The sequence below is a fragment of the Peromyscus californicus genome, unplaced genomic scaffold (genome assembly GCF_007827085.1).
Source record: "Peromyscus californicus insignis strain IS unplaced genomic scaffold, ASM782708v3 Scaffold_7__1_contigs__length_154581171, whole genome shotgun sequence".
Lineage (NCBI taxonomy): Eukaryota > Metazoa > Chordata > Mammalia > Rodentia > Cricetidae > Peromyscus > Peromyscus californicus.
In genome coordinates, this window is record NW_026294595.1 from 90257454 (window position 1) to 90283359 (window position 25906).

The window sequence follows — 25906 nt, forward strand, 5'->3', positions numbered from 1 at the left end:
TTTCTATGACTTAGAAAGTGGGGAAAAAGCACTACGCAAGGTAACCCCCATTAAGTCTTCAGATTCCTTGTTTAAAATAAACTTTTCTAATTGGATGGTGGGCCTGGCTTCATCTCTTGTTCCTTTCATACACTCACACAGCTATACCCTCATTCTAGAAAACAAATTAATTAGCCATATTGACTGTTCAAAATGATCTAGACGACTCGTGATAAGGCTCTTCCATGTTCCCAATATGGCCATTTTCACTCCGACACTCATCTCTTGACTTGCATGTCTCTGTACTTGCCTTTGAGTTTTGCTCTATTGTGAAAATGGAAGAGAAGGACAATCAACTGCTCTGTGAAGACGTCACAGGGGAACAGATTTACTGGGTCAGACTGTACTTGAGGCATTCCCTGTCTAGAATCTGTTCTCCAGATAAAAATAAATACATAGAGCTCTAGGTATGTAAATGTGTGTGTGTGTGAGGGGGTGTATCGGGGTGGAAATACTGACTGATCACACAAGTGAAAACATGAAGTTGGAAGACATACTGTTTAGCATTGTTATTGTTCATCTTCACACACAATTCTGTCACACAAACAAGGGCTCATTTCAGACGCAGCTGGATTATGCAGGAGCTGCTTGGATATATTCAAAGTTTGCAGAATAGACATTACCTTGGACAATTCCCCCTTGGGCATTTCAAATAGAAATTTTGCATGAAATACAAATGTAGACAGACAGATCTCAAAAGAATTTGTTTTCTTGGTTAATGAAAATATCTGATGCTGCTATTATAGTAGAGACATGTGCACTTTCAACGACTGTATTTGGCTTAAATTCTGTGAGCAATATGACAAAGGATTACGTTTACAGACCAGCATCTATCAGCGGTTTTACCGGCTACAGATGCTGTGTGCATAAAGATAGTTGTGGTTTGATTCATGGCCATCGGTTTATTAATACCAGATTTTCCCTTAGGCTATTGGTTAGAAGCCTGTTTAGCAGTTTTTATTCCAGGCAGATTAATACTCCTGACAGAGGGCTCTACTCATGGATGCTGTTTTGTGGCATCTACACAATTAACTTGCCTTCAGTGCACATCAGTGGCGTGTTCAGTTCTTCCTAACAACCTCTATGGATGCATATAACCTCATCACAATATATGAAGCATGGCCAATAAAAGGAACATTGATGGGTACTTTGGCTCAATATAGCAGCAAGATTTTATAGAGGCTGGGCCAAAGAAGGTGAAACCTGACCATTAAAATATGTCTCCATTCTCAGTCCTTGCCCCCTGGCATAGTCATGTCAGAAATCACACACTGCTAAGAAAGATGTGAATGGAGATATACACAAGTTGCTTGCAAAAGAAGTGTGCTTAAGTTTCTATCACTAACTGAACTTCCAAATCTCATAACACGTGGTATTTGCAGGCCAGACACAAAGTGTTCCACAAGTGATGCAGGCTCACACACACACACACACACAAAAATCCCATGACATTCATTGAGCAAGGGTTGGCATCTTTAGCATGTCATCATTTGTTCATTGGTCCATGCCTGTGTGTGTGTGAGCACACATGCATACATCTACCTGCTGTCTGTTCCGTGTGCATTTGTACAAACAAGCTGCCCAAGCTAATACTGTTTGGCTATTTTTGTTGGCATGGTAACTAAAATTGCCCTAGTGTATACAGATCCAATTACATTACTTCTTTATTGGGATATCTTTAAGTAGCTTATAAATAAATCCTGTTTGTATTTGCAAACCGCTGATTTATTTTTTTAATGGACATATGAACGTTTAGAATAATACAGATCATCCTGATGGCCAATGCCCTTTCAGCAAGCACTTCTGGGCTATCTGATGGCAGTACACGATCTTTCAGTGTTTGTTGTTTGAGCCAGAGTCTCACTGGACTGGAACTCATGATGTAGTCCAGGCTGGTCCTGCTCCAGCTCTCAAGAGCTGGCTGCAGCTCAACTCAGTGTCTGCCTTGTGGTAGGCTACACTTTCAGCAAAAATCACAGGAAATGTGATACAAAGTTTTTATTTTATAATTCTGAGAATCAAATCCAGCGCTTTGTACTTGCTAGGTAAGTGCTATGCCACTGAGCTACAGTCCCAACCAGGATATAAATTTGTCCACCAAACACACATTTCAACCTCTATGAACCCAATGCTTAGTCAAACAATAATTGAGTTTGTTTTTTTTAATTTATGTGTATGTGTGTGTGTCTGTACGAGTTTGTGTGTATCACATGCATGGAGGTGCCCAAAAGAGACCAGAAGAGTGCTTCAGATCCCCTGGAACTGCTGTTACAAATGGCTGTGAGCCTCCTGATATGGGTGCTGGGAACGGAACCTGGATCGGCTGAAGCAGCAAGCCCTCTTAACTGCTGTACCAGCTCTTCAGCCCCAATACCTCAGTTTCAAAGGACATGGAATTACTTAGGCGGAAAACAGAAAGATTTGTTTCAGGGGAGGGGGCGTACGAGAACACATAGGACAAAACGTTGGCTCTTATTCACTAAGACACTAGAAATGGGGTGGGAAGAAGGCTTTGCCTTGGAAGATTTTATGGACTGTACTGAGTCCCTTTTTCTCAGAATGCATGAGCTATCTTGCCCCACAGCTCACCCAGAACACTCAGCATAAAGTCAAGAGAAGGTCCTGTTTCCAAGCAACAAAGATGAGCTCAGGAGAGGAGGAAAATCAAAATGACTTAAGAAGGAACTCAATGAGCTTGATGAATTCAGAGGTTCAGTGACGGAATAAACAACTCCAGTCACAGGCTAAACAAGATAGAAAGGAGAATCCCCAAGGTGCAGAGGGGAGAACTGGAGGTCCTGGAGCTTGGGTGAGTTGTGTCTTCCAGCTGGCTCCCACTGACTTACTTCAGTAGAGTGAGTTGGTCCTGAGTCGGACAGCCTCACCTTTGCTATATAAACCTGCAATTGGGTGGAATCTACTTGCAACAGTAGACATGGCATTCCTGCAACTTAACACCTGGGACCCACTTCCCTACCCACTGGAAGGCTCTATAAAGGCAAAGGTATTCACAGAAGGGGACTTCCACTCAGAGGTCAAAGTGCAAGTGAATTCCCAGAAGGCTTTGCATGGTGGTGCTGAAGTGTCACCACTAACTGAACGCCAGGAAGCCCGAGGGTGTCTGGGGGTCCGTTTTGTCACGTTGCTTCAAAAGCAACTGTGATCTGCTTCAAAGAACCTTTTAAAACCACATTGCTTTGATATGCATGTAGTGTAGACTCAGTTACAAGAGGCAGAAACCACAAGACCTTTATCTGTACTTGAAAGTCAGCAGGAAAGTGTAAGTATAGGTAATCTTCCAAATTGCCCGGCTAATTCTCAAACCCCGAGCAGCACTTCAAGTCCTAAGTGTAGACACAGTTCAATGGGCGCAAAAAGGGGAGGGGAAAAAGAGTTACGTAGGGGAAAGGCATCATAACATCAAGATGATTTAGCTACGAATGAAAGATGAGTTCTCTTCCAAAAGACAGAAGATATGGGACAAAGCAGCCTTGGAATTCGGCCTAAAAGACAAGAAACATCCAAGAAGAAGAAATATAAATCTGCAGAGGTTTGTTCTGGTATCTGACGGTGCCATCCCGACTACAGTGCCATCTGAACTCAATTCTGGCATTTTCGTCTTCAGACTTAAGAGATTTCTAGGTTGATGACAGGCCTCAAGCAGGTTTCTGAGACTATCCAATCAGAAGTTCTCTATAAAGTTTGGTAATATGAAACCAACTACAAGGACCAGGTTACTTCAATTATTGGCCCCAACTCTCACTAGGTAGCAATCAACAGTTCGGTAAATGCCAAAGAGGAACGGACCTCGGGGAGTATTTATTTCTCCCTTAGGCCACTGAGGTCTCTGGTCAGAGGTGTTTGCTAGCTTATCAGCATCCTCCATCTGAACTACAGGCTTGAACAGCCTGGGAAGAAAAGCAACTGCAGCTGTACCCAAATGTGCCTTCTTTGAAGCGACTCCCTCCCAAATGTTTAATCTGAGACGTTTAGGGAAGCCGTCTTTTCCACAGTCACAAGTTTGCTCACACTGTGCAGAGCTCTTCGTGTGGGTCTTGACTTCTGTACGTTCCCAAGGCACAAGCACTGTCCACAGTTAGTGGAATGTTTTGTCGTGGGGAGGGCAGTGTCAGCTTCCCGAGACCAAAAGAAAACCCACGTATAGCAGGAACACGGAGATGAGGTAACACACCGCCTAGAGGGCACCGCTTTCTGCTTTATGTAAATCAGAGCCTGTCACGGCATGCATGATTCAGTGCTCAGGGTGTACTCTCCTGTGACGAATGAGTCCCGCTTAATTTGGCAGTGATTATGCGGGTTGCTGGCCTTCTAAACCCCTTTGAACTTGTAATTGCTGCTGGTTTAAATAATGAACATTAAGGGGAGTTGGATTCATAAAACTGTGGATAACATTTTTTCTTTATCCCCCTTTGTTTTGGTGCAAGTGTGCATGTTACACATGCACACACACACACACACACACACACACACACACACACACACACACACACAGATACACCACACACACACAGATCTACATAGTTTCTGAGGCTACTGATCACTGTATCATGCAGGTCTGTGTGTAGGACTGCAGTCTCGTGTAACGGTTGGCCTGGGAGGGCAGATTTAAGGTTGTGGAAGCATGGTGCAGGAGACAGGGGGGAGCATCTGGGAGCTGAAGATCAGAAAAGGCCTGGGTGCTGTAGGAAAGGAAGAGCAACGGAGCTCATGAATATTCATAGTTCGTCACATCTGTAGCAGCTTGTTTTCTACCTTTTTTTTTTTCCGGGTGCAGTCCAACACAGAACACGGAGGCAACAGACAAAAGCCAAGCCAGGCTGCTGCCTCCTCTGACGCCATGTCTACTCGCGGTGCTGAACTTTCTTTCTCTGTACTTTACAAAGTCTCCGTACGGATGAACTGTTTTAATGTATGTAGCAGGAGACACTTTTTCCTGTTCTAAAGAAAGAAAACCTCCCCATGCCCATGTCCACGGAGAGGAAGAAATCACACACTCCACACACAGTGACTCAGGCCCATGTCCTCCGTCTTTGCCTAAGGATGGGCAGCCCCCCTGGTGCCCCTTGCATTCTTGATTCAGAAAAAGATCCATTTTGAGGAGGCTAACACAGTACTGGTATAGAGACAGAAACCCAAGTCAGCTAGCTTTTTCCATCCCTAAATAACAAAGAACGAATGATAAATTTAGCATCCTTGTGTTCAGGTTTCAAAGAGTGCTACTTAGATTTCTAGCTGCTCAACTCAATGGCAGCCTAGTCTGAATACAAAAAGCTGTCTGGTCTTTTTTTTCTTTTTTTTTTCATTTCATTTTCTTCAGTTCTTTTTATTCTTTTTCTGATTTGCAGCTTCTATTTCTTTTTCTTTAACTCTCCATTTCTCCCAACCACCTCCACCCCCATCCCTGTGTGAGCTGAATACCAAAGGTTGGAGCTGTTGGTAAGCTTACAAAAAAGCTACCCACTGGTCTATCATTAAACCTGCGTCATAATGGGCAGACAGTGATTAATAGCAACTGTATCAAAGGTATCGACTCAAATACCACCCACATAAACTTTCTTCTAGAAGCTCAAAGAGGGGTCAGTGAAGTAAGAACAAGAAAGATTAGGGAGGACCCAAGGCTCAAGAGCTTCCTTGAGAATGGAGCTCCTTGGGATTGTGTTTGATAGAGCAGAAAGAGGCACACACTCCCTTCTACATACAGTACAGGAACTCTTGCCTTTAAGTCCCTTAGACTAAAAACAGCCACACATTAATTTAAAGTGAAGTCTGTGTACAACTTGGGAATCATTTTTATTGATGTAATGGTGTCCCCCAAAATAACTAGCAGATGGATTCCCACCCCCTCAATGAAACACTGAAACAAATTGCAAAATTGTCAAAATTTTATCATGAAGGCACACACTCTATAAAAAGGTTGATTTAAATGAATTGTAAATTTGCTTCATTGCACAATATTTTTCTAAAATTATAACCGGAAAGTATTCTCTGTTTAATTTTTTAGCATATCCTTTCACAAAACACATCTGTTGTGAAGTATTTCTAATTTGTGCTAACTGCTTTTTAACAAACACACAGTTGCCACTATGCTATCTAATTTTATTGGGGCAAAAATGTACCTCCCCTTCCCATCACTTCCTTCACAATAAGAATTGTTGACCCACGGCCAAGGAGGCAAACCAATGAAAACTGCCACCACTGTGTGAGCACCGCATGCAGGTGACGCAAAGCGGAGCGAAGATGGGGTGAAAACTGTAGAGATAGTCAAACCACACTCCAACAGGGCAAAGGAGGGAAAGAGGCCCAAACTGGGGCGAACAAGACAGACCTGCAAAAATCCGGTCAGATTACGTCCAGTTGGGCGGGGGAAGACGGCCAGTGGGTAAAGCGCTGTCCAAACAGACGACCTGTTTAAACACCCAAAGCCTACGTAAAACGTCAAGGGTCGAGGGACACCCCTTTAATCTCAGCACTGAAGGTAGAAACAGGAGGATCCTGAGAAGTGTGCTGGCCATCCAGTGAACTCTAGGTTCAATAAAGTACTATGACTCCCCAAAAATAAAGAGAGAGGAATAGTATACTGCACTCAATGTCAACTAGACTCCACACATGTACACATGGGCACGTGTACTCCTTCTACACACACACACACACACACACACACACACACACACACACACACACACACACACGACAATGTCTAGCTGTTAGCAAGGTGATTTTTAGACTTTTTTTTTTCTTTTCTGAGACAAGGTTTCCCGGTAGCCTTGTCTGTCCTGGATCTTGCTCTGTAGCCCAGGCTGGCCTGGAACTCAGAGATCTGCCCGTCTCTGCCTCCTGAGTGCTGAGATTAAAGGCATGCGCCACCACCGCCTGGCTGATTTTTAGACTTTTAAGAAAAGTGTGACTGTTATGTGACTTAACACTGTGACTGTTATGTGACAAGGCAGGCCAGTTACAGAAGGATGACAGCATAACTCTTCAGCTCTGAGGGTGAACATAGAAACTGTCTGGTTTTGGTTTAAGTTCTTTTGAAAATCCAGTTAATTCTAGATCACCACCCTTCCTCTGCTTTGTGGTTCGGTCTGTCAGGAGCAATGGGATTCCACAGTGTTTGGACCAGCAATAAGTCAATGACAGCAAGAATTTGGATAATTCCAAAATTTATATGGAAATTAAACAGTGTTTTCCTCCTTACGAAGCCATGCCCCACATTTCTTGGTGCAGGCAGCGTAATAAAGGCTTTGCTGGAGCATCCTGCCTTGCTCCATCCCAGCATCCCTGCCTTGTTCCAAGCCAACAACCTGAGCCTCAGGTTTCAGTACCTCTAGTGGACACTGGAAGAAGCCAAAGTAGCTGAAACTTGCCTTCAATTAATAGGGTAACAAAGTCTTGTCAAAGCTGTCCGTCATATTCGGTCACTGTATTTTCATTATATTTGGAGTAAAAATATCCATATACTCAAAATATCTTATGTAAAACTTTCCACGGAGCAGAAAACAATTACTGCATCTCACCTACATCTAAATGGTCCAATAAATGGTCTTTAATGTCTTCACAGCATAGGGCTTTGGGTATGTGCTGTAGAAGAGGAAGAAATGTGGCTATCGCACTAAGACCTGGTGCAATCTCACTAATATTTCAGATCTCACATGTGATGCAGTTTCAATCTCATAAAAAAAAATCTAACCTAAATTTTTCCAACTAATTTTGTGGTAAACATAATCAAGAACACTATTCCTGTTTCATTCACACGACCAAGATATGAGAATAAAAATTACCCCTGTGTCCACACACTTTTAAGATGGCTAGGAATTACTCCACGGTACATTAGACTTTTTGAGATGCTCCAAACCCGAGCAGGATTTTACTCATTCATTCATTTACCAGCAAATGATCTAGAATGTTCCTAGACGATGTGCCAGTACAACAGGAAGTTGTGTTACTGAGATGGGAAAGATGGTACAGTCTGATGCTGCCACTCACAAGAGAGGAGAGGGTAGCATAATGCATAGCTTCAAACCAACCTTGCTTCTCTTCTCAAAAACAGGTCAGGAGTGGAGAAGGCACCCTGGGGTGCTGCGTTTCCCCCCTCTCCTCATGGCTCTGTAGGCTCTTGGTATTGACTATTGCAAATGTCACCATCAGGCCAGGCCAGGTTCTGAGGGTCTCTCTCACACTACATTACCTCCTGCTTGCAGTCAAAAGGGCGCTGCATAGACCACCCACGGCTGTAATTTATTTTATGGGGTGAAGGGCAAAAGGGAAGCACAAAACTAAGCGTGGGGTACCAAGCCTGTACACGTGCAAAGGCTATCTTACACACACCAAGACTGTGCAGTGTTCAAAACATTTTTTTCCAAAGAAACATTTTGCTTATTACTGTCCTCCATCCTCACTGAACTTAACCAGGCTGTGTCCATGGAATGGAACCTGTATCGTTAGATTACGGGTGACAGTCTTCTTTTTTATTTATTTTCTTTTTTTGTTTTTCGAGACAGGGTTTCTCTGTGTAGCTTTGGTGCCTGTCCTGGAACTCACTCTGTAGACCAGGCTGGCCTGGAACTCACAAAGATCCGCCTGCCTCTGCCTCCCCAGTGCTGGGATTAAAGGTGTGTGCCACCACTGCCTGGCTTACAGGTGACAGTTTTAAATGAGTTTTTGGGAGAACTATTTTGTTATTGAAGCAGTAGACCACTTAGTCAACTAAATTGCACAGCATTCAGGAACATAATATTAACAACTATATCACTGTAACTGTAAGTTTCTAAACTTACAGCTTGAAAGAGAAACTGAAATACCTAGTTAGTGTTGGAGAGCAAGGCACTGTGGACGGCTGGGAGATCATGGTGAGGACCAGACAGCTACTCATTGCTGAGGGCCAGGACCAACTACAGGTCCCAGTCTTAGATATTACCAGGTTCCTTCCAACTGCTCCCAGTGTGGGGTTCAGACATAATCCAAACAGAAGTGACAAAATCCAAAAACCACAGGAGCAAACACTGGCTTTCAAGTGCGGTGGGAACAGGGACATTTGTTTAAGTAACCACTGTTTTAAAATGCATACATAGTAACACCAAAATAAACAGCTTGCGATGCTGTTTATTTTAGGATACACAATAGTAACGTGAAGTGTGACACGCTTTAGATGGGAAGGTTGGGACATAAGTTACCCTTGTGGAGAGCCATAGGAAGACTCGACTCCATGCCAGGACCGTCTACTTCCTGATGCGATAACAGTGAAGGTCACAACGCGTTGCTTTTGTGTAGCACTGAGCAAACAAGCCACTACAGCGCCCTTGCTATGCCTGCTGGCAGCAAGTTATGAATTGAGTCCTGTGGAGAGTAGGGTTTGCCAAGTCGCCTCTACAAAGCGTGCATTAACCACAGATCCCAGGGAAGGGTCAAGGGTACATGACGGAGCAGGAGTGGGCCTCAGCCAGCCTCTATCCCCCCTCAGTATCTCCCCTTGAAGGGGAGGGGTGTGGAGACAGAGAGAGGAGAGATGAGAAAGGAGGTGGGGGACTCTGAAAGTACACAGACTGGTTGAGTGCTAAGACATGGAAAGCTGAGGAAAACCTGCTAGATCAAACAAGGCTTTTACCTAATTCAAATAAGACAGGACCTTGGCACCCAGGGACGATTGCCACCTCCCCTTTGTGCTCCCTCATTCCAGAATGCTTTAGGGGAAAGCTCTCGGCTCTCTCTCAAGCTCTCCCCTCTCCCCCAACACCGTCTCCTCTCTCCCCTCCCTACACACACACACACACACACACACACACACACACACACACACACACACGAGTTTTCTAGAGCGTTCCCTTACCTCTGTGTCATGCTCGCACAAGCCTGTGGCTCTTACCATGGCATGACTGGCTTTCTTGGCTCTGGTTTTTTTTTTTTTTTTTTTTTTTTTACCACATCCAAAGTCAGCCTCCTCCTTTGCCCTCACCCTCACTTGCAAGGCCATGGAAAACAAAGCCAAACAAAAGAAAAACAAGAGAACTTTGATCTCTTCCAAACGTAAGCTTCCATGTCCTTGACTTGAAACTAATGTCTGCCTTGAAATATGGCATCTATGAAAGTTCTTAGCTATGGACTGAACTGTCCCCACACCCCTCACCCAAACTTCATGCACAGAAGCCCTGACCAGAGTTTGGTCCTTAATTCAGAATCCTTCCGCTTGGGATGTTTTGACTGTGATGGTGTGAAAGTGGAGCACAGCTCAATAAAACTGTGCTCTGAATTTTGAATTCTTCACTGGAGTATGCCTAGGACACAGTCTGTCAATGCTGCTGCAGTGAGCCAAGCTCCCAGCCCTGGGACCTTGAGGGAAAGCAGCTAATACTCTGTAGTGTGATGCTACGCCTTGATAGTCACAGGATGCATGGATGAGACGCATTTTTGACTTACAATATTTTAAACTTATGATGGGTTTATAGCAATAAATAAAATATAAATATTAAATATGAAATATGAAAAACATAAGATAAAACATGTTGGGATGCAGTCTCATATGTCAAAGGGGCATCTGTGCTTGGAATTAAAGCATCTACGATGTAATTAAGATTAAATGAGGCCATAATGGGGGGGGGCTCTAATCCAAGAGGATTGGTGACCTTAGAAGAGGAAGAGTGAGAACCGCCTCCTCCCTCTTCCTCTGTATCAGGCACAGAGAAAAGGACCTGCTAGAACAGCCAAGAGGTCCATAGGCCAGGAGAGAGCCATCACCAGACACTAGCACAATAGCACCATGGCCTTGGGAATTTCTTTCCTACTGAGCTGTGAGAAAATAACTTTGGAGGGGAAGGGTTGCTAGCTTGTTTTGACATTTCAAACATTAAAAAAAAAATATTATGTGCATGCACATATGTATAGGTATGTGCACATGACTGTAGGTGCTTATAGAGGCCAAAGGCACCAGATCCCCTGGAGCTAGAGTTATGGAAGGGGGTGAGTCACTCTTCATGGGTGCTGGGAATCAGAGTGTGTCCTCTTCAAGAACAGTACACACTCTTAACCACTGAGCCATCTCTGCAGCCCAACATTTTCTTCACTAAGCCATCTAGTCTATGGCATTTTGTGATATCAGCTGTGTTAAGATACTCTTCCACTGATGCCACGCCTGCTTCCTCCTTCATGGTCCCTCTGGGATCAGAGACAAGAGGCCAAGCCTCTCTCTCTTCCTTTCCCTCTCCCATCCCTCATCACTTTCCTCGGGAAGAACAGTTTGTGCCTCTCCACCTGCTGCTTAGAGGAGACCTGGGGCCTCCAAGCCACATCCATTTGCCTTATGACATCTGTACCTGTAAGAACCTTCTACTCCACGCCGTCTCGCGCCTCACTTTTGAATCTTCCCATCTACATGACACAGACTTGTTAATTCCTTTCTTCTCTTCATTTTAATGCCATCCATCCTTAGCAGCCCTTTGATTCAGTCAGGAGGAGATGCTGTACTGCTGGGCTCACAAACCTGACAATACTTCCTCACTGCAGCCCCGTTCTGCCTCTCAGCCTGAACCTGGACTTGTTGTCTCCCGGAATCCCAGGAGACTACCAGGTTTTACTTTGCCCATGCCTAGCTCTTCATTAAAATAAGAAACATTGTCCTACATTACAAATATACACATCTTTATCTGAGATTGTGTTGGCCGTGAACTCAGTGACCACCTGCTTTAGCCTTCCGATATTTTTTTTTGTGTTTTATGGAAATATTCTGATATAAAAAACAAAAAAAGTCACCAAGATCATACTCAAAAATAACTGCTAATGTTTTCTGTGCCTATTTCTATATGCATTTTATTTTACAAGAGTGGAATTCAGTTTATATGGCATTTTACCAATTGTATTTCAGTTAGTAATATATTGAGGTTTCCCTATATCTCAAAAAATTTATATTAAAAAATTTTTAATGATTGGACATTGGTCCGTCACAGTCTTGAATAGTCTCCTATAGTTGGTAATATAGGTAGTTTTCAATCTTTATTGCTATCAATAATATCTTTAGGCACACCTTTGCATAATGTTTGTGATTATTTCTTATTTGCTCATGAAAAAACCCTTAGAACCAAATTACTGCATCAAATAGTAAGAACATGTTTTACCTTACTGGGGTTTTGCTTGTTTGGTTTTATGTTTTTAGACAGAGTCTCACTATGTAGTGGACTAGGCTGGTCTTGAACTCACAGAGAGCTGCCTGTCTCTGCCCGGGATCAAAGGTGTGCGCCACCACACACTGCATGCTTTAGTTTTTTAATCATAACAAATTGTATGACAGAAAGACAGTGACTTTATTATCCTTATTATGGTGGATATAACCGTCCACCCTGGAGAGCAATGGACATTATCATTTTTCTCTCTTTCTTAAGGTATAGGTGTTTTTGTAGCTGGGTCTGGCCTTGAACTTGGGATTCTTAGGTCTCAGCCTCCTGGTACAAGGATTGCAGGTACGTGTCACCACAACCAGCTTCATTCTTTCTTAATTTCATCGAATAAAAATTGATGCTGTTTTTTAAAATGGCATGTGGTTACTGATGGCATTGAGCACTTTTACAATGCCTGCTGGCCGTTCTGAGTGATGGTTCTGCTCATCTTTGAATTCTCATCCGTTTCATTTTCTCCCTGTTGGTGTATGCAATGCCTCATTTATGTGGAACACTAATCCTTTGCCTGTCAAATGATGTTGCACATATTTTTTTGGAAGTTTTAACATTTTCTTTTATTTTGTTTATGGTGTTTTCCTGACATTCAAAGACTCTTAATTTTAATTTAATTTAACCAATCACCATTTTTCTTTATAATCCCTTTGTTTTTATGCTCTGAAAGGATTTCACTAAACAAAGGAAAGAGAAGTAGTCCCTTCACTTCAAAGAACTCTTAAATATGGAACTTATTTTCATGGAGAATATTGATTTAAAAAAATAGTTAAGCCATTACCCCAAATCCATTTATTGAGTAATTCTTTTTTTCCACCCAACAATTTAAAAGTGGTGCCTTTAAATTAATAAACTTCTCCATGTATTTGGGTTGGTCAGGAGATTTTTATGTTTCAGCTGCTCATCCTGTCTCTGGTGTTGACCAATGGCACACTCTGTTAGATTACAACACATTTCAATGCAAGGCCTCCCTCAACATTATTTGGACTTTCCTTAGTCATTTCATTATGCAGATGAACTACAGAGCTATTCTTCGGTCATAATTCCAGGAAAGATTACATCACTGGAATGCTGAATTACTGGCCTCTATTTCAAGATTTCTCTACCACCATCCTTCTCTTGCCTGTCCAAACAGTCTGGAGTTGTGCAGTGGTCCGCTTTTGCCTCTCTTCTGTGATCCTGAGTCTTGCCTCAGAAAGGGTTTTTCAGTTAAGTTCCTTCCAGCCAGGGGCCTCTGTTCTGAAGCCACACTTTCATCCCTTCCTAATTTACTTTGTATCACACCCTCATCGTCTGCATCTTGTCACTGGAGATACCCGGATCTCTTCACATCTTCCCTATCTTTATAAAATGTGTCTGTCACTACTGAACCATTGCACCTGGGCTCCGACCTCCACCTACCTCCTCATGTACCTCAGATTAGCCACTGTCCTTTCCTCCACCCCTGTACCTCTACTTCTGTCTCCCTCCAACCTCCCCATGCTCCTGACTCACCTGTGCTTAGAAACCTATCCACCCCCACACCCTGTCTTCTATTCTTCCTTTGTTCCCTCCCAACCCACCTGCTCACTCATCAGCCTGCAGAATTCAAAGGTAGACCATGACCCCAAAGTGCCACAGTGAAAGGCTTATTTTTAGTCTTCATTGTCCTTCATCTTTCTTCGGAATCTACTTCCCCTACTTTGAAACGCCTTCCCTCGTCACATGACTTCATTATGTCTCCTTGGGTCTGATGTCTCTTTCCTCCCACCCCTCCACATCATTTTCAAAAACTTGCTGACCCTTTCCTTCTCTCACCCCACTCTCTTGCTGACCTTTATCCAATGCCATAGTTGTAAATATTACTTCCACAAAGATCAACCCCAGTTCTCCAATCATGTGTCTTCCATAGAAAGTCTCCTAGGAGATATGTGACTAGTGTTTAAGGCCAAGGCCTCCACATGCCTTTTGTTGTTTTGTTTGTTTTTAAGACAGAGTTTCTCTGTGTAGCTCTGGCTGTCCTGGAACGCATTCTGCAGACCAGGCTGGCCTCAAACTCAGAGATCCACCTCCCAAACACTGGGATTAAAGGTGTACAGCACCACCAGCGGGCCTCCACATGCCTTTCAAAGCAGCTTTTGGTATCTCCTTTCAAGTTCTGTGATTTTTGCCAATGTGGATTCTCTCTAAAGGGCTGGAACACTTGCAAACTTTTGAATGGCAAATCCAAAGAAGTCTGATTCAGCTTTCAGACTGAAATTATGTTCAAATCAATGAGGTGATTTTGCATCTGGAATGAATTCTTTTATCTTTCGTAGTGTGGGGACATGGGATCACTATTTCAGAAAGGCAGTTCAGCCAGGGTGAAAAGTAGCAGGCAGGGTGGTAGAACAGTTAACTCTGTCTGAATTGTTTACAAAAAGAGGCTCAAATCCCCTTAATTCTCTGTTGCAAAGCTCATCACTCATCTCTTTTTCTTAAAGATGAGCACATGCTTTCAAATTTTACTCTAATTTATAATATCACTGGAACTGTGCCTTAATGTGAGTGGGGTAAAGCCTTTGACCCTTTCCTGTTCATTGTGTGTTGTCTGTAGATGTGAGTCCCATTCAAGACTCAGGTTAAAGGATGATATAATACTTTTCTTTGATGGGTGTCTAAATTTAATTTTCATGAAGTTGAGACAAAGAGAATTGACTATTATGGCCAGATTATAGAAGGGCATGAATGGATATCATTTTATATTTTATGACATTTTTGCCTTTTTCAATCTGAACTATTTCTAGTTAGTCTCAACTAACTTTCAAAACAGTGAAGTAAGGGCCAGATATGGTGGTACACACTTTTAATCCCAGCATTTGGGATGCAGAAGCAGGCAGATCTCTGTGAGTTTGAGGCCTGCCTGATGTTGTACATAATGAGTTCTACAGAAAGAGGTATTGTCCAATAAAATAAAATACAAAACAATAACAGCAAAAACTACCACTAACAAAAAACAGAAACAATGAAATTGATGAGGTAAGAAAGCAGCACTCAGACAAATGAAATTACTTGACTATGGTATTAAGAACAGCAAGGGGTGGAGCTAAGCAGTAGATTGGGTATAACAGTTTCTACTTATTACTAACTTTGCTGCCTCTAGTATATGGGCTTCTATACATCAAGGCTTTTTCTGTGTCCTGAAATCTTTGCTTTTGTGAACACAAAAAGTTAATAGTTGTTCTCACCCCCATGTCTAAAGGAAGAAAATTGCTACTTTTAAATAAATTATAAACATTTCCATTATCTAAATTCCAAGAGAATCTGACCAGAGACTCACCAGGATTGAAGACGGACCTTTTCATTTAACTGATTGTGTAAGCCATCCACATAAGCATGGGGTGTAGTGGGTGGCTGTTTGAGCCATGCCCTGAATCACCACCCCTAGTGAGGCAGCTGTAGCTGTTACACCTGCCTATGACCTTGAGGTACCTGCCCCTGGGGAGTGGCCGCCAGGGACCCTTAAGACCTGGGATGCACTTATGCGATTCTCTCTTGGTTACCTCGTGGTTTGGATGCTGAGATCTTGGACCAAGCCGTTAGGCGTGGGACATAGCTTAGCTTTCCTGGACCCTATGATAAATCTCCCGTGGTTGTGAGTTAACCCCCAAATAAATTCCTTTGATCATTAAACTGATTCCGTGGGTTGCTAGCGATTTAATCACATTAATGGGGTATTTGAGGTAGCCATTAACCAAGGAGCTCGGGAAAAGCAGAGCATTGCATCACAACATTCTTCTTCAAACACACACACACACACACACACACACACACACACACACACACACTCACACACACACACACCCCAAATTCTCAGACTGTCAACAAACACATTAAAAACCTATACCTTTCCACATAACCATATTTGATAATCACTTAAGCAGTGTGCAAAAGAACAAAAAGCTTCAGGATTAAGCCATAAGAGGGGCTTTTATCAACGTGTCTCCCAGTCATCAGTGGGATTTTGCCACACGGGCCTTCACTTACGGCTTTGCAGAAACTTAATGCAAAAACTGAGCCTATAATTGACCAATAATGACCCCCATATTCCCATGCTCTCAAACCGCTTTTTTTTTTTAATTCACTGCAAGATAGGATTTAAAACAAGTAGATCAGTTCATGAGCTGCCTGCAGGTATCTTGAAACACTGAAATGGAACCTATAACTTTTCACCATGGGGGAAAAAATAAGATTGCTTTTATAGAGAGTTCCAACCTGTCACCAACCTGCAGGGAATAATCTAGAATTCATCTCTTCTATTGATAACAGCTTTTCTCTTTTTACAAAGACTCCTATAGCACCCCCAGGATACTCGGGGTGTTTATTGTCTGCTCGTGATCACTACATGAATTCTGGGTCACCACTGGAATGTGGCCAATCATGAGACTATCCTTTTGTCAGTTAATATGTATAAAATTGCTATGTATTTTTAAGCCAAAATGAATTCTTGGAATATTTTTGATGGTAGGGGATTGATACAAGAAGTAAAAGAATCTAAACAGTTATCCTGCAAGAACTGAAGTAGTGAAATGAAGAACAGCAAGAGCTGGTTTAAGGAATACAAGAGTGGACCTTCGCTATCTGACTATGTTAGGCAAATCAGATCCAAATAAGCCTAGGGTGATGGCTGAAGGGGGCTGGTTACTGGTCCACATTAGTTTCCTACAATGGTGAGAATAACTAGATAACATCATCTCTTCATTACTCTTCACCTCAGAATCTCACAGCTCTCATCTCTTGAGTTATAATTTTGTGCATTTGCGGACATAAAAGTTGGATTTAACAAATGTTCATGTAATCTGTTATAAGCAAGAAGTAAAAACATAGTTTAAGAAAAATTATCTGCCATCCTATTGTGACTTGACAACTCATCTACTATTAGACAAAACCAACCGAAATTAGTTCTGGTGGATCTGGGTCTTGGCAGTTCAAAACATAAAGAACAAATGTAAAAGCATGAGAACGGAACCACGATTCCATCTTAAGGGGATAATATACCTTTAAAGGGTGTCACTGGTTACTTTACTTATTGAAACAACTGCTGCCAACCAATTTAGACGGTGGGATGTAGCCCATAAATGCAAGAGACAAATTCCATTCAACCAACCTAATGCTTCCTGCCCAAGCCACTGTTTCATCCCAAGAGTAGTGAGGCTGGGATCATCTTTACACTTCATAACCCTCTCCAAATCACAAAAACAGACTTCAGTGCAGGGGAGGCAGAATTTCCAGACGTCTCTGGAAGTCTGTACAGTCACACTCTCTAAAGGCAAAATTAGTCCTAAACAGTAAGGTCACTGACGACTGTCCTGCAGCTAAGCCAAGGGATGCTCAGCTTTCCCAATCCCGTCACCTTGACCTTCCAGTTCTGAGAACTCCACTTCTGCCCAGACTACAATTGCACACTGTGGTCATGTGGAAGGAAATGGAATTTTTCCGTAGAATTTGAATGAATATTCAGGGTTCTCACTAAACAGCATGTAATGGCATTCTATTCTTGGAGTTTTTAAATAGCTGAATATTCAAATACGCACATGCCTTCTATTTTCCTTTATTCAAGGGTCCTCAATTCTCATCTCCTTGAATTCTTTAGCGTATTTTTAAACAATGATGCTTCAAGTGATATTTTATAAAACTGGGTGCTAAACTTTGAGGTACAATTATTTTAGTTTCTTTTTGATGGTAATTTAATAAGCATTTCATTTTTTAGTTTCCTCAATTACCTATTTTTGAAAAACAGACTATTTTTTTTGGATGTTTTAGAGTCACAAAAGAGGCAAGGACAAGCCTGGATTATTTCCCCCACTAACCCTGTCTCCATATATGCACATCCTCCTCCAGCACAGACTATCCCTTATCACCATCCTCCACCACACAGTACATTAGTCCATGGCTGATGAATCTCCTCGACAGCACCATCATCTGGGGCTCACAGTTTATGGTAGGGTCCATCTTTATTTTCTGTTGTGCTGAGGATCAAACCTTTAAGTAAAGAAAATGCTCAACCTCTGAGCTAATAGAGAACGTTAGCCTCAGGATCACTGGATATTCTGTGTTTCAACACATGTATACAGGCATGTATATATTCTGTATGACCGAATCATGCATCACAGTGTCCTAAAATCCTTTATGTTCTGGCTGTTGTGAGTTACTAAATTTTTTTATGGCAGTTAATAACTCATAGATTGGATAGATACTATCTTTCTTAGGTGAACTTTCTTTTTAAATGGTATCATCAGCTATACTTAAAAATGTTTGTTATTGCCAGGCATGGTAGATCACACCTTCAATTCTATTACTCTGGAGGCAGAAGCAGGCAGATCTCTGAGTTCCAGGCCAGCCTGGTCTACGGAGTGAGTTCAAGGACAGACATCTTGTCTAAAAGGAAAAAAAAAAGCAACAACCAAAAAAAAATCTTGTCATGCCTTGAAATCATTTGTCAGAGAGACTACGGATCTCATCATCTACCTAAGAAGCTGTTAATAACCAGTACCATCCATGACCACACGAACAGAGGCAAGGCAGCTAAATCCACAACAATACATGGGTTTCTCCATACAGAAGGCCAGATCACCCTATTCTAAACACCAGATCAGGACAATTGAAAGGCTGAGTTGTCACAATATGCAATCGCCTCGTCAAGAGAAACACAGCCAATTCAGCTGCAATTGCCTTCCTTCCAGAGGAGTTTCTAAGATAGAACACAACATTAAATTTTTGGCCTGTCTCTTTAATTTGAGAAATTGTAAAAACGACGACAGATGGCACACAGAATTGACTTGTGTCCTCTATTCTTTACTGAAGAAGGGAGTGCACAGAGACCTTGAGCGGCAGGCAGAAGCTACAGTATGTGGGTCGCTAATAGAATTATCTAGAGGCTCTCTAAACAGCTAGCACCAGAGCCTTCAGGCTTTCTCTTCCAGAAACTCTTTGAAACCAACCAACAGTGTTCCAGCTTGCCACTGCTGATCACACCCCTGACGCTCAGTACCCTCCTGTCCCAATAAGGACATGATAGATGTGCCATTAGCTCTGAACCTCGGCAACCTCTGAAATTACTCCTCTTCCTACCCCCAGCCTCCCGCCCCCACCCCTCAAAATCATTATAAAATAGGAAGAACATTCAAGCTTACAGTTAATTGGAAACACTGCAAGAGAAGAGGAATGCTTAGGACAGCATGTCCACGGGAAAATAAATCACCCAGCACTGTTATTTAATGCATTGTGACATCATTTCCTGAAATTTAACAGAGATGACACCAATTCAGGCGATCTCCAGTATAAGGTTCCATTCAAATAACTCACAGATGTTTTTCTCCTGGCAAGAAAAAAAAAAAAAAAAAAAACAATGCCGAGGCAAGGGGCAGCAGCCTCACTCGCCTGCTGGTGAGGACTCAGTCTCTACTGGTGCTTTTCTGCTGTGGTTTCTGTATACACCTCTGTCCGTGAATCTTTTGCCAGGGAACTCCACTCACATTCAGTGCACATTTGCCTCCCTGAACATGAGAAAGACTGTCTCCTCTCCCTCTCTGTAAGCAAGGCCAACATTTCATGTTTGGAATTAATTTGGCCCACAGCTGTTAGTATTAAGTAGACCAGTCTCAGAATCATGAAGTGGCTAATTTTCCAAGTAGAAATAACTAATGTCCATGGACTTCAGCTTCTATGAAGCACTCTAGGTTCTTAAAGAGATGTGCAGTGATAGAAACTGTCATGGTTATCTTCATGGATACAGGTGTACAAGAAGAACAAGGAGAGGCATTTTGGTAAAGAGGAATATGGCAGGTAAGTAACCCTACTGAGGCTGTGAGGTGGCAAAGCAGTTCGAAACGAAAGCATGCAACCAGATCAAAATACCCAAATCCATGCAACGCACATGTGTGTGCACATTAACTACACTGTCTGGGCTGTACAGCAATGTTAATGGGTGCTATGGAGACCAGATACTCACTGGCTTCATCTTGAAGGTTAACAACAACAACAACAACAACAACAAAGAATTGAGAGTGGCTGCATAGCTCTCCCAAGATCATGGAGCTCAAACCCAAATCAAAGCACCTTACGTTGAATGGCTCCTTCAGAAAAAGCATACCCTGGGGAAGCTCAGAAAGCCTAGACTCAAACACTGAGAAGAGCCAGTCAAGTTCAGATCCTACACAATGAGGAAGAGAACCTCTTTTGCCAAATCAGACCCCACGGAGGCTTTCTGAATATTCCACCAAAGTTCTTCTCCCCTGCCCATGCCAGACGGACCATCAAATATTCTTGCTTTTCTTTTTTATTTATTTATTTTTCATACAGGGCTATGCTATATAGCCCAGGCCAGTCTTGAGCCTGGGATTTTTCTGACCTCTGTCTTCCAAGAGTTGAGATTGAAGGTGCGTGCTTCCCAGCCCAGCAGCACCATGGTACAATGGCCCCCAGCTGGTACTAGTGTTCTCTCTGATGCTATCTGCCAGGGAGCATCCATGAAAGGCCGTTAAATGCTGACACAGCTTTTAAAGGGTAGGATGAGACATTTTCTCTCTTACTAGGTGCATCTGGGCTTTATATATCAAAATCCAATCTCCTTATCTCACCCAGTGCCACGAAAGGACATGGTAAGATTGGATGACCAGGTCAATCCACTGGTCAAGACCTCTTGCATCCAATTAGATTCAAATAAGAATCATAACATACACCCCCACACTCTCACACATACACATATATATATTGAGATAGGGTCTCCCTGTTATGTAGCTCTATAGCTCCGGCTGTAAAGGAACTCACTCTATAGATCAGACTGGCCTTAAATTCACAGAGATCTGCCTACCTCTGATTCTTGAGTGCTGGGATTAAAGGCATGCACCACTGTGCCTGGCTGCTACTTTATATTAAGTATCTGTCATAAGAACCAGGCACAAATTTGAGAGGTTTCACACATGCGTCGCATTTAATCCCTGTAGTAAGTATTTGGAGAGTTCAGAATTATCCCCACTCAACAGATATGGAAAATGAGACTTGGAGGTGATATTTAAGATAAAATATGTACTGTGTTGTGGATTTGGGGTCCTGTGCACTGAATCTAGACATATTATTTCCTCATTTAAGAAAGCCATCTAGCCGGGCGGTGGTGGCGCATGCCTTTAATCCCAGCACTCGGGAGGCAGAGCCAGGCGGATCTCTGTGAGTTCGAGGCCAGCCTGGGCTACCAAGTGAGTTCCAGGAAAGGCGCAAAGCTACACAGAGAAACCCTGTCTCGAAAAACCAAAAAAAAAAAAAAAAAAAAAAAAAAAAAAAGAAAGAAAGCCATCTAAACGAGCCCCAAAATTAAGAGAACTAGTTAATAACCAAATAATTGAAGTTTATCTCTCCATTTCCTTCCCTCCATCTTTTTCTGTCTCTCACTGTGTACATGTATGCCTGTGTGGTATATGTGTGTGTGTGGGAGGTGTAGTACAACAGGAAATTTCAGATGACTTTGTTTTCTATCAATAGGTCTCCATGAATCAACTGAAGGAAAAACACCTTTCTCTAATGTAACCTGTAAGCAGATTCACCCATAACGAGGCTTCATTGTCTTGGTAGGTCAATATACATTAAAGCATATTTTTATCATCAAATCTAGACTTTTACCTAGTCCCATAAAAGAACTTCCAGTAGATAAGGAGTCACCAAGTCACAGATCACAGCCCCTTCCCCACACCCACAGAAACAGAGAGGAGACGCAGCATTTGCCACCGACAATGACAGAGCATCAAAACTTGCCATGTCAAGGAGACTGCACACCATACTGTCGCTTGCTTCTGAGGTCGTACGGGTCTCTCTGAAGGAAGTGTCACACCTCTTAAGTGGGTGGGGGTTTTACTGCGTTTTCCAATTCGAAGACCCTCGTCAGAAACTGGCACAAGCAAGCCAAGACCTTGGGTGCCAGGACCTTCTCTTTCTCTCCCACAGTTGGCACAACTCAGGGAGATCTCCCCAGGTGACAAATGAAGGTGATGGCAGGCTGGCTTGAGCAGTAAGGGCCTGGTATGTAGTTATAAACTGTCAGCCTAGAGATTTTATTTCTTGCCATTTCTTCTTAAAGTAACTTTGCAGTAAAATAAGAAGTTGTAATGGCAGGCTTGCTTTTATAATTTTATAATCTCCAAGTGTTAATAAAGAGAATACACTTTGCTGAGATAGTTCTATTGCTGTTGGCTTGTTTATTTGTTTTGGTCCCTGTTTACTTTCTGGCAAATGCAAGTGGATTTCCAACAGATTTTTTTCTTCTACCTCTTATACATTTCTTAGGGTGAATAAGACTGACAGGGTCATGCATGATTGGAAGAGGATAATGGGTGTTCAACAGTTTTGCTAAACTGAATTTCTAAGAAGAAATGGATTTATTTCTGTATAAGAGTTGCACATTCTAGAAGATACTGTTTTAAAAGACACCATGAAAACAGGTAGCTAGAAATTAGAGAGCAATTCTTTAACATCATATTAAACAAATTCAAAGAGCTTGGCTCTGAGCATGGAAACAGATTCATCAAACAGCTCAATTTTGAAAATTCCATGTTGGTTCTCGTTTAAATATTTTCTCCAAAGTAATCAATTATCAACAAATTGATTATCATTTCCCCTAACTGTGGTTTACAGGATTCTAAGAGACTGTTTCAACTGTTACAATTATACTGGAATTTGTTCTTCCTAGAAAATGGAAGGTTAATGATTTTTGTCATATTGAGACTAAGACTTCACAATTGCTACAGTTGGCCTTTGTTGAGTTGGGTTTTTTCCCTCCTCTCGGCCTTTTGAGGTATTCAGAATAGGTGACAATAGCTTGCAGTTGAGAACATATGTAGAGAGACCCCTGTGGCTTATTGGGGAAAGTTGCTTCATGCTGGTTGGGTGTTTGGAAAAAAAAATACACCCAGAGTTCTTTTATGTTCTGATAGTTAATGAATGCATGAATGTCAAAATGGGCCAATGGCCCATTCAGGGGGCAAAGCCTTTGCAGCCCCCTTCTATAAGAACACATCCTGAGATGCAAAATACATTTGCTTAACAAATTAAAATAATGAGATAATTCAATTAGCTTCTTTCTTAAGAAAGAAAGAAAAAAAGGGTACATCAGGGATTATTGTACTACAAGAACAGGTCACACCACACAAAAGGGGACAGGCCAGTTTGAAATAATGTTAAAGAGACTGATAATGGAAGAATGTGCATTGAATCCCACACATGTAAAGAAATTTACATGAAATAATAATTTAGGCCACATCTATTTTCAGTGAGTTCCCGCCGACATCTCACTTTGAATGTTAAAATTCATTAAATGACGGAGAAATATACCAGGGCATCCCTATTTCCAAGGACTCCCTCGTGCCTGTTAGTACATGTAAGAAAAAAGGTCTAAATTAACAAGTCGCTAGTTAGGGGCCTCTATTCTTGTTTTCTGAGCTCAGAATTACAGCTGAGTAAATCTTTCAGCTCATTAAAGATTGGAAAGTAAAAGTTTTACAAGACCATCCTCATCAAAGTTACTGGGCCTCTTCTCTGCAGTGGGGGTGAAGTGTGTGGATGGAGAGAGAAAACACTTTCAAAATGAAAGCCAGCGAGAATTTCTCTGAGATCCAAGGGGGGTGCAGAAAGGGCCTGGAGGGGAACAGAGAGAGAGAGATGGGAGACAAAGCCAGTGGGAGGAAGCCACGAAAAAGGGCAATTTGGGAAAGAAGGTCATGGAGAGGAGAAAAAGAAAGCCTTGGTGACAAGTGAAAAGAGGAAGGAAATGGCAGGATGACTGTGGGCTGGGGACATTGCTCTGCCTAAAGGCCTTGGGCAGAGTGCAAATGGAGAGGTACACACAACAGACCTATGGATGCTGTGACATTGTCCTCTCATTTGAAAAATGGAGCAAAGAAAAATCCAGGGAACTTAATGGGCTACACTGGCCATCAGACAGTCCAGAGGAGAAGGGAGGTTGGAATGAAGTGCTCTTCATTCCCACACTCAGGTTATGTGAGTCTTTTGTTCTAAGTAGTCAGTGAAATTGCTAGTGGTTCAGAAAATTCTGCACAAAGTCCTGTGTGTATTTAACTAGGTAAACATTCTCATGAGGCAAGGACAGTGAGTTTGTAACACAGTTGACGGGCAAGTGCCAAGGAATCATAGGCAGGTGGCTGCAGTGGACGGTGGAAGATGAATCCATGACAGGTCAAAGCAGGAGATCCAAGGAGAGCTCCTCATGATTCGCCATGAGGTTTGTCCAGAGATTGAGCAGGGACCCTTCCCTAGTCATAAAGGCTGGGGAAGCTGGTGGCTTTCCAGACAGGTAAGGAAGGCAGCCCTTGGCTTCTCCATAAGCCCATCACCACCATCACCACCTTGACTTTGAGTATACCAATGGCAGACATTGTGAGGTCTCTATGCAGCTGCTAAAGATAAGACCTGTGCAAAGTCACCTTCACAAGTGGAAAGAACGTGGAGCTGGTGACTCAGGCAGCTGGGTGTCACCGTCTAGATTCTGCTTCTCTGTCTGAGTTCAAAGTAGCCACATTCTCCAAGGTGTGAGCGTTCTGGGACATTGGTTTTCACGGCAGAGGCTAAAAATGCATGCACAAAGATGCTTGGTTGCAAAGCAACCATGGACATGTCTAATTTCAACCAAGAAAGATATCATTGCAAGGGAATCCAGAGGGAGCAAAGCAGCTAGCTAAGCTGGTCAGGATGAAGCAGCTTGCCTGTTGAGGAGGCCCCCGCCTTTCCTAGCATCTCCAGCTACTTAAACCACCAAACCTCAGGGTGAAAACAAGGAGGCCCTCCCCTCACACTCCCTCGACTTCCAAATTAAAAACATTTTACAGGTTAGCTAGTCTCCAGCTGAGGTGATGTAGCAAAGAACAGCTGTGAAGTAATTTTGATAATGATGAGAATAATAAGCACATGGCAAGGTTGAGGGCTTTGCTGTTGCAGCTTCAGTGCTCCTGAATAGATAAAAGTGATTAAATACTCCTGATTATCCCTGACCAATATGTAATGGATTTACAGCCCTTTCAATTAGTCAGTATTTGCTTAGGACTCATTATTTTGTCTTTGGTTAAGTAATCAGCCCAGAGACGCATGTTCCGTCTAATTCCTCTGAGCCAAGTCAGTGTAGGGCCCTGACCTTTGAAATGGCCATTGCTGCGAGGCAAGAATAACCACTACCAAGACAGCCTCGTTGGTACCCCCAGCTGATCCGGGCACCAGCGGCCAGATCGATTCACCTCAGTTTGGTACTAATGTCCTTACATCAAAATGTCGGATTGAGAAACGTGAATCCATCACCTCTCCCTCCCCACCACCACTCCGACCCCTCTGTGAGAAGAGCAGACCAACAACCACCATCATAAATAAGAGTGGAACCTTGTCCTGGACTCACAACACGGTGACTAATGTCATTCAGCATGATGACACACAAGCTGATATACCAAAGAAGACCTTCAGCTTTCAATGGGCGACGTACTCTGTTATTAAACTGTAGTGTAGATAGAATGGCCGAGAACAATACTAGGACAAGACACATCCTCGGAAAATTTCCAAGAATTTCCAAACAGATAGTAAAATATAAGTATGCATAGTTCCTCTGTAAAAAAAAAAACCACGTTGCCACTTTTGGTCATGAGGGTCTTAAGAGTCAATAGTATATACTAACACATAAAACTGACTGC

General features: G+C 42.5%; 1 protein-coding gene across 1 annotated transcript in view; it reads right to left on the bottom strand.

The window, feature by feature from the left end:
• The window catches only part of Meis2 (Meis homeobox 2), a gene marked incomplete at its 5' end in the record, with an annotated part of 207869 nt that overhangs the window by 119559 nt on the left and 62404 nt on the right, over positions 1 to 25906 (bottom strand). The gene's annotated exons all lie outside the window — the stretch shown is intronic.